Raw genomic sequence first — 13,435 nt, forward strand, 5'->3', positions numbered from 1 at the left:
AAACCTCTCTCTTTTTCTCACACACACACACACACACACACACACACACACACACACACACACACACACACACACACACACACACACACACACACACACACACACACACACACACACACTAAAGCTAACCTTGTCAACCTTACCCTTCATCTTCAGGATCCTTCAAAGCTCTCAGCGCCTGTAGGGCCGTTCTGCTCGAAAACAAGCTACAAACACCAGCAGCCACAATCGATAGCTTTTGGACACAGCTGCACAAATAAAGCTGCAGGCAACTCAACGGAAATATTATAAGCCCCTTAATTAGCTACGGGTGATTATAACTGCAGCAGAGAATGAGCTGTGGGAGGGGTAAAAAGTGCACCGGCTGGAATTGAGGATGGACTCTTTGAGTATGAAATCATGCAATACAAAAAGCGAGTTATTAAACAGATAACTGCCCTGATTCACACTCACAACCCAAGAAATAAACATGGAAAAACGTGACTAAATATAACAGCTAATTTGTGAATAACTAATCAACAGCGCTACATACATATTTTTAATTTTTACTGCAGCGGTGTGCAGCTGTTGTTTTGACTTAGCTTTTTCATGTAGTGAAATGAGCTGCCTTGAGAGATATTTAAAACTCTCTTTCACCAGTGGTAAAGTACAGATATTAATGGATAGCCTGGTTAATAGCACTGTGGCTGGACAACATATCAATACAGAAAAAGGGGATTAAAGAAACCTTTCAAGGCTTTAGCAGGAATTTCTTATATAACTTTCAGAAGCCCAGCGACTTCTGACTGTGACAATTTCCAGGTTTGCTGTGAGCTTCTTGTCATAAATGTGAGTGAAGCTGCTACACTCCTTTCAAGACTTCCCTTTTTTACTGGTAGACCCAGACGTATGATTTTCTATCAGACACAGTAAACATAAACAGTTCCCTGACATTTGTTATGCGAGTCTTTTTTAAGATAATGTAACAATGCCGTTCACAAACAATCTTGTTTTACTATTACAACAATTTGTGGATTTCCTCTTTACACTCTAATTCAGCTGTGCTCAGAACAGCTGCTTGGTGAGCTGCCAACAGGGATGTTGCCCTCTGGTGTACAAATTATGCAACAGCAACACTCATTACATGATCGAAGGGTGTTTCTCCTGTCTCGTCTTTACTTTCAATTCCTATTCATCCGTTGTTATAAAAACCGATACTAATACATCACCAGCCGAACAAGATGGCGGCGCACACAGACGCAGCGGCTTACTTCTTTTCACGTTCGGTGCTTTGTTTTTTTAAATATTTTTTATATGTATACATGTGGATGTATGTGTTTTTTCCTACTGTATGTCGAGCAGAAGTTACTTACAGTCGTCAGGAACTTCTGAACAGACTCAAGGACAGCTTTGACAGCAGGGCAACAGCCTTAATCAGTGCTAACATTGATTGGCTACCTCCCTCGGGGAAGCTACCTCCAGCTTTTTAGGGGGCAATAATAATATGTGCAGTAATCATTTGATTAATCCTTTATTTATTCATTAAGTCATTCGTTTTTTGCTTGCACATTTCTTACACTTTTTAAAAAAAAATCCACTTTAAAGTCTACTGTGTTTTGTTCTATTTGTACTAGGTATGACTGTGCAATCGGTGGGATCGATATATCAGTCCAGCTCTATACCCAAACCCATCTCAGGACTCTCACCTACTTACCAATGATCATCAGTCAATGGTTATGCCTTGAGAAAAGTATCAACAATATTAAAAACTGCATAAGATCGTCACCCAGCAAGAAGGAATGTGGGAGATATATGATTCATCAAACATGGGATGATACCTCAAAGCACTTTCTTGAACAGAAGCAGAAAAAGAATTTCAACAGCTATAAAAGAACAAATTAAGACTTTTCTTTTAGACGAGTCGAGACTCGACAGTTTTGAATGTGTCTGATTTCCAAGCAGAGTTACCTTTTATATTTAGTATCCAAGTATGTTCAAATTTGGCAGTAACGTCCTATAACATATCTCACTGGTGCAATGCAGCTAAAAATAGGATCCTTGGGGCAAGCCATTGGAATATGTGTGCTCAGGCTTTACTAATATACACAGTACTTTTTTAATAAACCTGTAAATCAAGTTGTTCGAATACTTCTAAAAGTATAAACATTCTTCATGTATTCATTTTGTCCCAGTTTCATTTGAGAGAGGAAAAAAAGGCTGAATTTAATGTTTAGAACGAGACAAAGCAGCTTGTGGTGTGAAAATGTGTGGGCGGGCCACAGAGAATATGAACTTCACTGCACTGTAAACTGGAAAATATAACTAAACCGTCCATACAGTGCAAATAGTATGAATGTTAAAATCACTACACAGCCATCTGTCTCTAAAGTAATGTGAATATACTACCACCCTGTATCAGAAGATCACACTTACATCATCAGTCAGTGGATACTTTGGGGTAAGTGTGTAAGTCTCAGTTAAAAGCCTTTTAATTCACACATTGACATTTGCAGGTAAATGTTTACGCAGCACTATTTGGGAGCATAATGAGATTCTCCTGGAGCCTGTTTACAACTCACATCGTCTAGACGCAAAAAACAAGATGAACACATATCTAAACATTACAGTAATAAATGTTATCAAACATTTTCATTTAATCCAACAGTCTTTTGCATTCATACAAAAACTCTTTGCTGCTTGAACTCCTTCTCCTTCCCCATCATCTCTCTGTAAAGTCGCAGCTTGTTAAACACACTTTCCCATGTGAAACTTAACCCACCATTACTAAAGCTTAGAAACCCACAGAGGCATCAGCTGATGATGAAAACTAAGTGCACTCAGAGAAATGACATGAGAATGAAAGAAAAGACACACATACAAAAAATAATAATAATAATAAAAAAAATACAGTTGCCTTGGAAACTGACATTCTGCCTACCAGTTTTATGTAATCTGTGTAGAGAAATGCCAAATTCTCCAGGCCATCCATAAACTTTTCAACTCTTTAGTCCAGAAGCCCAGCGAAAACTGGGGAAAGAGCAGCGCTGCTCTTTTTGCCATATTACTGTTAACATAATTAACGGGGGAGTTGGCCTAACCTGCTTCATCTTCCCTAAATGCTAATATCTTAGCAAGCATAGAAAATCTGTGTTTTTATAGGATTCATACACACTCTTTCATTCCAGTCTAAATTCATCTTTATTCCTTGTTTACGCCCGCCCGTCATCTTTGCAAAGAAGCTGAAGTTATCGCAAGTTCTTTGAAATGGTCCTAAATTTTTGATCGCAGCTCCCTGCCTGAGTGGAGGCGTGGGTTTGACCCTGTTTGCCCGATATGTACCTGTGCCACAAATTTCACAATTAAATGATGAGCAAGTGTTTATTTTATTAATGTAGCTGAGGTAACTATCAGTTCAGTGACACTTTGAAAATCCCCTTTTTGGTTTGAGTGGCTCTGACAGGCTCGGATATTTTAAGCTCTTTGGCACTGATGCTGTGTTAGGATCTTGAAACAGGGCAGGAAAACTTCCAACAGACTATATCATAAATAGATAGTCCCAAAGAAACACCACTTCAATAAGTAGCCTAAATTAGCCATTTTTTGCAATTTACATATCCTTATTTGTCAACAGTTGAGAGGAGAGAATCAAACTACATATCCCAGTAAATTAACATCATTTTAACTGCTTTAAGTGTTGATTTGTGACTTACACGTAGCTTTTGCAGTATTAATAAATGTCGGAGAGTTCCCTAGCACTCCTGCTACTCCATATGCCAGAGGTTGGATGTGGTGCAAGAGCAAAAGACACTGACACTGTTCACTTACAGTGGGTGCAGTGTTGCTGACATTGTAACAAGCTAACAAAAGAGAAGCTGAAAGAGTTTCAGGAGGACTTTTGCGCTTTGCCACAATGAGAAAAGAAGCTCGATGTGGTTCAGTCGCCTGGTGACCCCCCAAGGTGCTTCCTTTTCAGAGTGTTCTTGACTAAACTGGAAGAGATCCTGGAGCACAGCCGGAGGGATTACACCTCCCAGCTGGCATGTGAACGCCAGAAGGAGCAGGGGGACGTCAATGTGGGAAAGTACATCTAGACTGCTCAGCTTGATTCATTACTGCCATGACCATAACTTGGATATGTGACTTGAAATCGGATGGATAGGTTAATACAATTCTTGCAGGTTGGCACTAACAATTGATTTATGAGTGCAACAAATACAGTTTACCAACACAGCAGTCTAAAATATATGGTCCCTATTGCAGGCTTCTGGGCACATTATTTTTCATCAGACATATGATCAGGCAGGGGCAATCTGTGATATGCAAGTCAGATTAAATACATTTCCCATTAAGCTGCCTTGTGCCATACTTGTTGAGTGCTATTAAGCAGATTAAATAGGTAATGCAAAAGTTACTGCCAAAGATGTGAAGAAGAACACAGGTCAGACACATTTCAGAAAACTCTCATTTAAATTGATCGAGCATAAATCTGTCATGTGAAAAAGGAAGCACACCCTGTGTTAATTCTAAGGTTTTATGTATCAGGACATAAAAACAATAATTTAATTTTTAGCAGGTCTTAAAATTAGCCGAGTACAACCTCAAAAATATGACATCATGTTATTTATTTAAGAAAGACTGAGCCAAAATACAGAAGCAGCATGGGGAAAACTAAGCACACCTTTACTGCTTCCTTATGAATGAATAGTTTAAGCTTCTAATAAAATGCATTTGATAACTGATCATCAACAGGTGTGAGCACCTCTATAAAAGCGAATGTGTGGCAGACATCAGCAATGAAGCCCATCAATCTGTGAAGGACCATGACATCATTCTACAGTGAGAATAACTCCAGGAGTGGACCTTGTGATAAATTCACAACAAGGTCAGCATGTATTGCTCACAGAAAGTGCAAAGAAACCCAAGAATTACATCTCAGACTCTACGGGCTTTTAAACAGTATAATTAGAAAAAGACTGAAAAAGTAAGGCTAGCTTGGAAGGGTTGCAAGAGAAAGCTTCTTTTCTGGAACAGAAGTGCTTTGGAGAGATGAGTTCAAAGGGCCATAATGCATCACATCAAGTTTGATGAAAACCAAACCAAGCAGCCACCTCATAACAACTATCAATCAGTGGTGGAGGTGTGATGTGTGGTGTGATTTGGGCTTGTTTCGCAGCCATATGACCGGGGCATCTTGCAGTCATTTAGTCCAAAATGAACTCCTCTGCATACCAAAGCATTCTAGAGTCGAATATGACATCATCTGTGTTAGAGCTAAAGATGGGGCAAGAAGATCAGAAGATGAGAAAAGGACAGCTGCAAATCTATAACAGAAAAGGGTGATGCATCAACCCAGCCAAAATTCACACCTCAGCTTCATTGAAATGTCATGTGGATTAAAACTGTTCTCTGCATATTCACTTTTTACGCAGATCAAAATTAGCTCGGCACATTAGCGGCTCACAGGCACATAATTCTGACAAACTAATAACAGAATATGAAAAATGATATTGCCATCCATCCTAATATGTTAGGACATAATGAGTCACTCACGGATAAAAATCACACCCAGGTGTTTGTCAAAGCAATCCTGTTTACATGTCCTTTATAACATATTTTCCCTAATATTTTCCAGCAGTTCATTAATTTTTGTTTTTTGTTTTTTCAGCAGCTCTCCACGTGGGCGGTGTAGTACCAACCTGTAAAATGGGTCATAATTAGAGGAGGAATGCATCATACTTTTTTTTTTTTTTGCCAGCAACTACAGGCTTGTACCATCTACATGTGCTGAAAAATACAGCTAATAATGTGCTAAGATGCTCCAAATAATAACAATATAACCTATTACCAATGCAGTGCAAGGGATAATTGCCCGCAGGCTTTTTGTTGAAGTGGACACCACGTTAAGACCACATGCTATGTTTTTTTCCACCCAATACAATGGAAAAATAAGCATGATAAAAGTAGAATAATATTAAACATACTGAAACAGCAATTTGTATCATTTCATATACAATCTGCCACTTTTCTCAAAGCAGACAAGAAGAGGAAGTAGACTGCCACAGTATCAGTAATATTCTAGGATATTTTACACTGGCTGAACTGCTTTTACACACGTGAAACATATAAAATTTAATGGAATAAAAATATTTTCACTTGACTGTCTTAGACTGAAAGCCCTGATTTCTACTCTCCCAGCAAACTACAAAAAATCATTAAAGAGTTACTATCTGTCATTTGGCCCACTCTGATTTGAATGGTTGCTTATTTGTTCCCCATGAGGAGATAGCAGCAGATGGCACAATCAATGTGTCTGACAACTATGACCGAGAATCAAACGATCAATAATTCCCAATCAGTTGGGCAACAAGAATGACCGATGACCTCCAAATCCTCATTACCATCCTATGGACCTTCTCAGAACCTGAGCGTCCAGGACTAACGGCACAATCGTAAATTTACAACTACATAAAGTCCTAATTTTCCCCTGGCTAATGCTAGAGTCACCATAGGGAAAACAGCACTTGTCCTCTTTGTTGTGCCAAGATGGTGATAAAACAGCAATAATAAACAGCAGCACAGACCGAATCAGATTGATTGCAACATCTGTTTCATTTACAAATTAGATGGCAATTGCAAAACGTTATCCATCTGTCTGAGAGTGCCTGCAGTCAGTTTGAGTCAGACCGCAACGGTTTTGGAGACAGCTTGCGTCCCACCAGGCGACCTGCGATCAGATTGAAAGTGTTCGCCCAGAGCATGGCGGTGTTTCACGCTAAATCTCAGGGCAACCAGCTGATCACTGCAACTACTTGCAATCTGTCACCAAAAGTGATCAAATTCAGTGCCATCGCCAGGCAACTGCTGATCTTTTCTAGTTACGAGGAGGCTGCCGTCCTATTTTTAGTCCAGTGTGACTGAAATGAAATGTCTCATCCATTAGAAACAGAGTTTGTATGCATGATGCCTGGACATCCCCTACGCCAGGGCCACCCTGAAGGGAGAAAGAGGGTAACCTCAACTATCTAGGACAGTCATGGTGGGAAAAACAATCGTGGGTATTTTACAAGGCGTTGAGCCCCTAGGAAAGCACTTTATGGCTGGCTATAGAGTGTATGTTGTCACATGCTGAGGCATCTTGCACCAACCTATAGGAATAGCAGGCCGTTAGAGAAGACCCTTCAGGAGATTTCCCATGTCTCTTAAAATGAAGAAAACCTCTCCTTAGGACAAAAGGACAAGAAGTTGGAGAATAATTAAGAAAATGCTTTAGATATATCTATCACAGTGAAAGTCACATTATTGTTAAACTATATGACACTATGGAAAAGCCAAATACACCTAGTACAAATAGCATCTGCACTAGAGTTGGATCTGTCACAAAAGAGGCTATTTGCCGTTGGCTAACAACATGAGGCCTCAGGGTAGTGGAAGCCTATCACCAAAATCTGACATGGTAAACCTTTCTGTGAGGCTGTGCTGACGGGTGCAAAGATGCACGCCTTTCCATTTATGTTTAAGAAAGAATTCACTATGAAAAAAATCATAACAGCAAATAGTTTTTATTTCTTTGTTTTTATCATTGCCACTTAAGCTCGCTCAGTTACTGCGGCTTGCTCCCAGCCGCTGTGTCTTGGCTGTTAAACCTGGCCTGCGTGTCCAAGGTTGAATGGTGCATTTACAAAAGAATGGCAATTCTGACTTGACTCAAAGCCTCCTCTTTGCAAAGGGCACCCAATCAAAAGAAAGCTGGAGCTAAAGTAGTTTGGTTCAGGTACTGGATGAACTGAGAGGCTGCACAAAGTCTGAATATAAGACAAGTAATGACTGTTTTTGAACTGTGAATCTCGTGAAGCTATGCTATGACATTGCCCACAGCAAAGAATGGAGTTATGTCAACGACTCGATAGCTGCTACAGAAGCCAGTGGGTGCTTTCTTGAGAACAGTTGAGCTTCTGTCAGCATCTTCTGCTGCAACTCTTGAGTCAACATGTTTCACATCCTGGTGGTGTTTGAGGAACTAGAGGCTCAAATGAGCATTTTGCACAGCACCTGTAACTGTTTCTGCCAATCCCCATGCCCACAGCTATGGAAGCCCGTTTCCGCCACTAAAAAAAAAAAAAAGCTAGTATCCATAACTCGAAATTTCGAGTTATTTTCTCGAAATTTCGAGTTATTATCTCGAAATTTCGAGAAATATAACTCGAAATTTCGAGTTACTTTTCTCAAAATTTCGAGTTACCTCTGCCAATCAAAAATATACGTGAATGAGGTCGCTTTCTTGTTACACGGAAGCATATGGCGCAGGACCGCGCACTCAAAAACGGATCCCAACAAATTAAAGTATGTTTGCTGATAGTAACACCATGTGATTCAGCTAATAACACAGGGATTTCATCATTTGTGAAGCCAGGCTGAAAACACTCAGCAATCTGTGCATTCACGACTGGATGTAATACCGGTAGCTTAGCTGTAGCATTTGTAGCTGAGGGCTTCAGCTTCCGGGTAACATGGAAATGACGTCATTCACGTAGATTACTGATTGGCAGCGCTAACTCGAAATTTCGAGTTGCTTTTCTCAAAATTTTGAGTTAATATGTCGAAATTTCGAGATAATAACTTGAAATTTCGAGAAAATAACTAGAAATTTTGAGTTATGGATCCTTTTTTTTTTTTTTTAGTGGCGGAAACGGGCTTCCATACACAGCTGACAGACTGTGTACAAACAGAGGAAGTCATGTGGTCCTTTAACCTTTTCATCTAAAATGTCCATGATACCTCCACAACCCGTGACAATAGATGCAGGCATACAAAAGACAAAAAAAAACAAAAACAAAAACCCAACAACCCCAAACCCACTTCGAACAAAAACGCAGCGTTGTCTTATTCTTATGTAACCACGCTGTCTCACTAAATCTACTTTCTTATTTAGAGCAATGGCCCACAGGATGCAAATGTTGGGAAAGCACATTTGTGAGCACATTTATACACACGCAAATGTTCAGACACAAAATGACTCATAGGCACACTTTTCAAAGTTGTCACAGGCACAGTGAGTGTCTCTGGATTTTACCCATGGGGCCATCTGTTCTTGCATTAGTCAATTCGAGGAGACACATACTCAGGAATCATTAAGGATGCAATATGGCTCCCATGTTAATCACCAGCCGTCGTCATTTCCATTGAAAATTAGCCACTGGGCGACAGGGACGTGGGGACGGTTCGTTATTCACAATCTGTTCAAGAAAAACATGTTTTATGGGCCATTTTCAGAACAGGCAGAGAAAACTGCAAAGACTATGATATGAGGGAGTTTTTACAGGTTTTGCAGGAGAAATTATAATTAATTCTCTCTTCTAATGCACAGTATTCCTAAAGGTCCTAATATTACGGGTTTTCTGTTAGGGATTTGGAGAGTACCTGCCGATAAAAATCAGCATTAATCAGTATTAAAGGTTGAATGCTTGTTATTTTAGGTAACACTTTTAAAGATGTGAACACATTTTTATTTGATGTCTCACATTTTATGCACTCGATGTTGTCTAAAAGCTGGGAAGGTGACCTGCAGCTCATTCTGTTATATATAAGCCTTGTATATGGTATATAGAAGCTCAGGTTGAGCAGATTGGAGACCAAGTTGAAGAGGCAAGGCTGAGATGGTTTGGGCACGTGTAGATGAGGGATAGTGGCTATACTGGACAAAAGACGCTGAATGTAGAGGCAGGAGTGAAGTAGTGATGGAGGGGGTGCATGGTGTGACAGAGGAGGATGCTTGAGATAGGGTGAGACAGAGGGAGATGAGCCACTGTGGCGACGTTAAAGAAGAAGACGACGGCTCGTGTTTTTAAAACACAGAGATTTGCAATCTTCTGATCCTGCTGCGTAACACAGCCGCCACAAGCAATGACCTGACCTGTGTCACTACCCTTGTTAGCACTTTGAATTTTCCTCATTTCATGCCACAGGGAGCCTTCTTGATCCTGACCTTTTCCAAAAGCTGACCTTTTATTACAGACTTTGGCCCTCATGTTGCATCCCTTTGAAACTAGTTCCTCTCCTTAAGACTTTTCTGTTTTGGTGAGAATAATGTTATAAGACATAGTACTGCTACCACTGGGCTAATAATGTAAATATCTACAGTGATTAGAGGCAACAATATATTATATATCAAGAAAACAGCCTTGTTTGGCATGCTTAAAAAGGTGACTTTGAAAACTGAGCTCAACTAAGCCTCACTCCCTTATCTAAAAGTGATTTATGTAATGCATATCAACAACACAGAGTGCTCTTATCTATAGTCTGCCCCAAATTTACTTAAAACACGCACAAAGAAATGCGACTCTGTAATGTGAGAGAACGATAATAGCTCATGATGTACGAGCTGTGTTTCAGTCTGTTCTTCATTCAATCTGCTGATAAAACCTGAATAAACAAACAAATCAACGCAAACATCTAAACGCAAACACTGCCGCGTGGCATCGTGGAGTTTAATCCAAAATAAGCCGTTTTAGCTGCAGGACCCTAATGATGAGTTAACTCTGGCAGAGATGAAGATGCACAGGGAAAAATAATGTTTCTTAAAATAACATCATTGGGCAAAGGATGTTGAAGGAGTTAAGGAGGAAGCCCATAGAGGAGGTTAATGCATGTCGTGAAGAAGGCCGTGAAGAGGGTTGATGTGACAGAGGAGGATGGCAGATATGAGATGGAGGCAGTGGGACGGCTGTGGCGACCCATAAAGCGAACAGCAAAAAGAAGATGACAGTGTAATTATTTATATATTTATGCATGCTATATTACATTCTTGTAATATAGAAAGATAATAAATAGTAGTTGTAATAATAATAAAATTATGACATGCCCTAAATATTTGCTGAAAATGCACACAGAAAAAAAAATGTCACAAAAGCATCAGTGAATCAAAAACTTGACTTAAACATTGTACTTGAATTCTTATGTCAATGTTTCAGGCCGATCAAAAGTGCTAGTTTGTTCTGGGATAAATAAACGAGTGACCCTGACGCGGTGAGAACAGAATATCACTTGACAGAAAACGCCAACAGCAAGAGAGACCTTTGTGCGAAGACGAGGCCTGAATACAAAATAGAGCAGATGATTGGCTTTCCCTGCTGCTGTCCCGAAACACGGCATTGTCATTCAGCCAGTGGCTCCGTCAAAGAAGATTAGATAATGACTGGCGTTCTGGCCCAGAGCAACTTTTCTGTGTTGTGGATACACAGCTGTTCCTCTTTTACCAATATTTTTACATCCATTCAGTGTTTAGTCCAGCTACGCTATTCAGAGCTACGCAGTGCATGTATGCATGGATGGAATAACAGAGCACATATCTACAGGGAAGTTTAGATTCTCTCCTGACAAGATTCACTCTCATCTAACTACTTCACACGTAGCGTAGCTGAGAGGTCCATTTAATCTGAAGCGCATAGTTTCTGTTAGAAAATTGAATTTAAAGCTCTGATCCAATCATCAATGTGCATAGATACCAACTCGCCGTATGGTCAGTACTATGGAGACGGTGCATGATTTAATCAGCTGTGGGTACAGTATGCTTTAACTTATGAACTGGAACCATGTTTTTCTTGATTTCAAATTCAGAGCAATGTTTGTGTATGAGACACTCAGCAGCAGATCTGGCGTCAGTCACATGCTGCTCATTAATACATTCACCACGTGGAGGAGGCTCAGATATAGGAACTATCAGCTATGCTGGTCACACTACAGAAAACAGTAGTTGGAGACCACAGCACGGAAATAATTTTGTAGATGTATTTTGACATATACAGTTCAAAATATTTGCAATTTCCCTCTCCCTCAAACTCAGGGACCAGGTCTTTGACTGCTCCCAGTCAGCTGCTGTGTTAAAAGGGACTTTGATGCATCAAGATGATAATAAAAGAACATTAAGACAGAGTCAGTCTATCAGTCAGCTATTAGTTTGTCACTGAATGGGTGCAAGTTGGCAATTATGTAGAAATCGTTGAAGATTAACTGTGATAAATTGTTGAAAATTGCAAATTTCTTGGCATCTGCGTACACAGAAATTCACATAACTACTTAGATTCAGAGCTTTGAAAGAAAAATTCAGAAATTCCACCATGAATAGTTCAGTATTTACTGACAAGTTGCGCTCATTGGTTCAGACTGACACAGATTGACTTTAACTTTTTGGCAATCTGTCTCTGTTTCCACTTCTGAGCAACCAGTTGGTCACAGCAACTACTGAAAATCTTAAGCAACCACAGATTGTTTTTCCTCAGTTGTAAGTAGGTTAGCATCCGATTTTTGCTCTAGAGCGAGTGAACCATCAGACGCCTCATGGAAGATGATCTTCTGTAGTTCCCTTAATTTGCAAGCTCCATAAAAAGCCCAGCAAATCTCTGTCATATTGTTAAAAAAAACAAATATTAAATCTAACTGTTTAAACTTCTTAAATCGTTTAATGAGGATAACAGGATGAATGCAGATGGCAAAAGGTGCAGAACGAAAGAAAAAAAAAAAATGCCAGATGCATGGAGCCAGGTCTTTAGATTAACATCTTCGGCTTATTGAGGCATTATATCCACAGGCAGCATATTCTTCCACTCACTCAGCCTATTGCTGTCGAGAGCTTATACGGAAGTCAGCTCTTTCCTGTTACCATCCCCACATACTGTGCTCATGCGAGGCTATATTGAGATTCATTCAGTCAAATGGGATAAAGTCAGCATTCAAAGCAGACGAGATTATGAAAAGGATTTTGTGCGTGTGTGCACGTGTGCGTGTGCGTGTGTATTTCATGCTCTGATATTTGGAAACAATGAGCTGTTCAGCACAACGAGTGTGTAATATGACAAAGCAAAAAAACAACATTGGGAAAAAAAGAAGTGAGGGGGGGGAAAATAGTCCCGCAGGCTTTCCGCGCACGCAGACTCCATCTTTTCTTCATTCACTGAGAGTATGTCAGTGTGTTCCACCGAGACTGCCCTGCCACAATCAAAAGCCCAGCATGACTGATCCCCAGGGTATTGCACACAGTGCACTGCACACACAGACACACACACACACAACCACGGGTGGCATGATTCTTTTCAATCTTTACTGTGATGTACGGATCAGAAAGGGTTATGGTAATACTTTTCTCTCTGCCCAATCATTTAAATATTTCCCCCCATTCATTTTTAGCAGTGCCATTAGACATGCTCCATCTATACATAGGGAGATTTTGACAAATGCATCTTGAGCTGGGGACGAGAGCTAATTCAAACCATAATTTACCCAACACTCGTGAAATATGTTCTAATCCAACATTTTTACTGGCATAATGCAATATCAGTGCTGCCCCAAATGACAGAAAATCACAGTCTTGCAGCAACGCCACTTGGCTATACTTCTATATTTTAATTTTGTGTAATATCCTCTGATATCAAGCTGGAGACTTTACTCATTTTCTTAATTAAGA

This window comes from Aulonocara sp. 'chitande type north' Nkhata Bay, linkage group LG22 (assembly GCF_057382095.1).
Source record: "Aulonocara sp. 'chitande type north' Nkhata Bay isolate Kocher_YH1m ecotype deep benthic linkage group LG22, A_spYH_male_GT1.1, whole genome shotgun sequence".
NCBI lineage: Eukaryota > Metazoa > Chordata > Actinopteri > Cichliformes > Cichlidae > Aulonocara > Aulonocara sp. 'chitande type north' Nkhata Bay.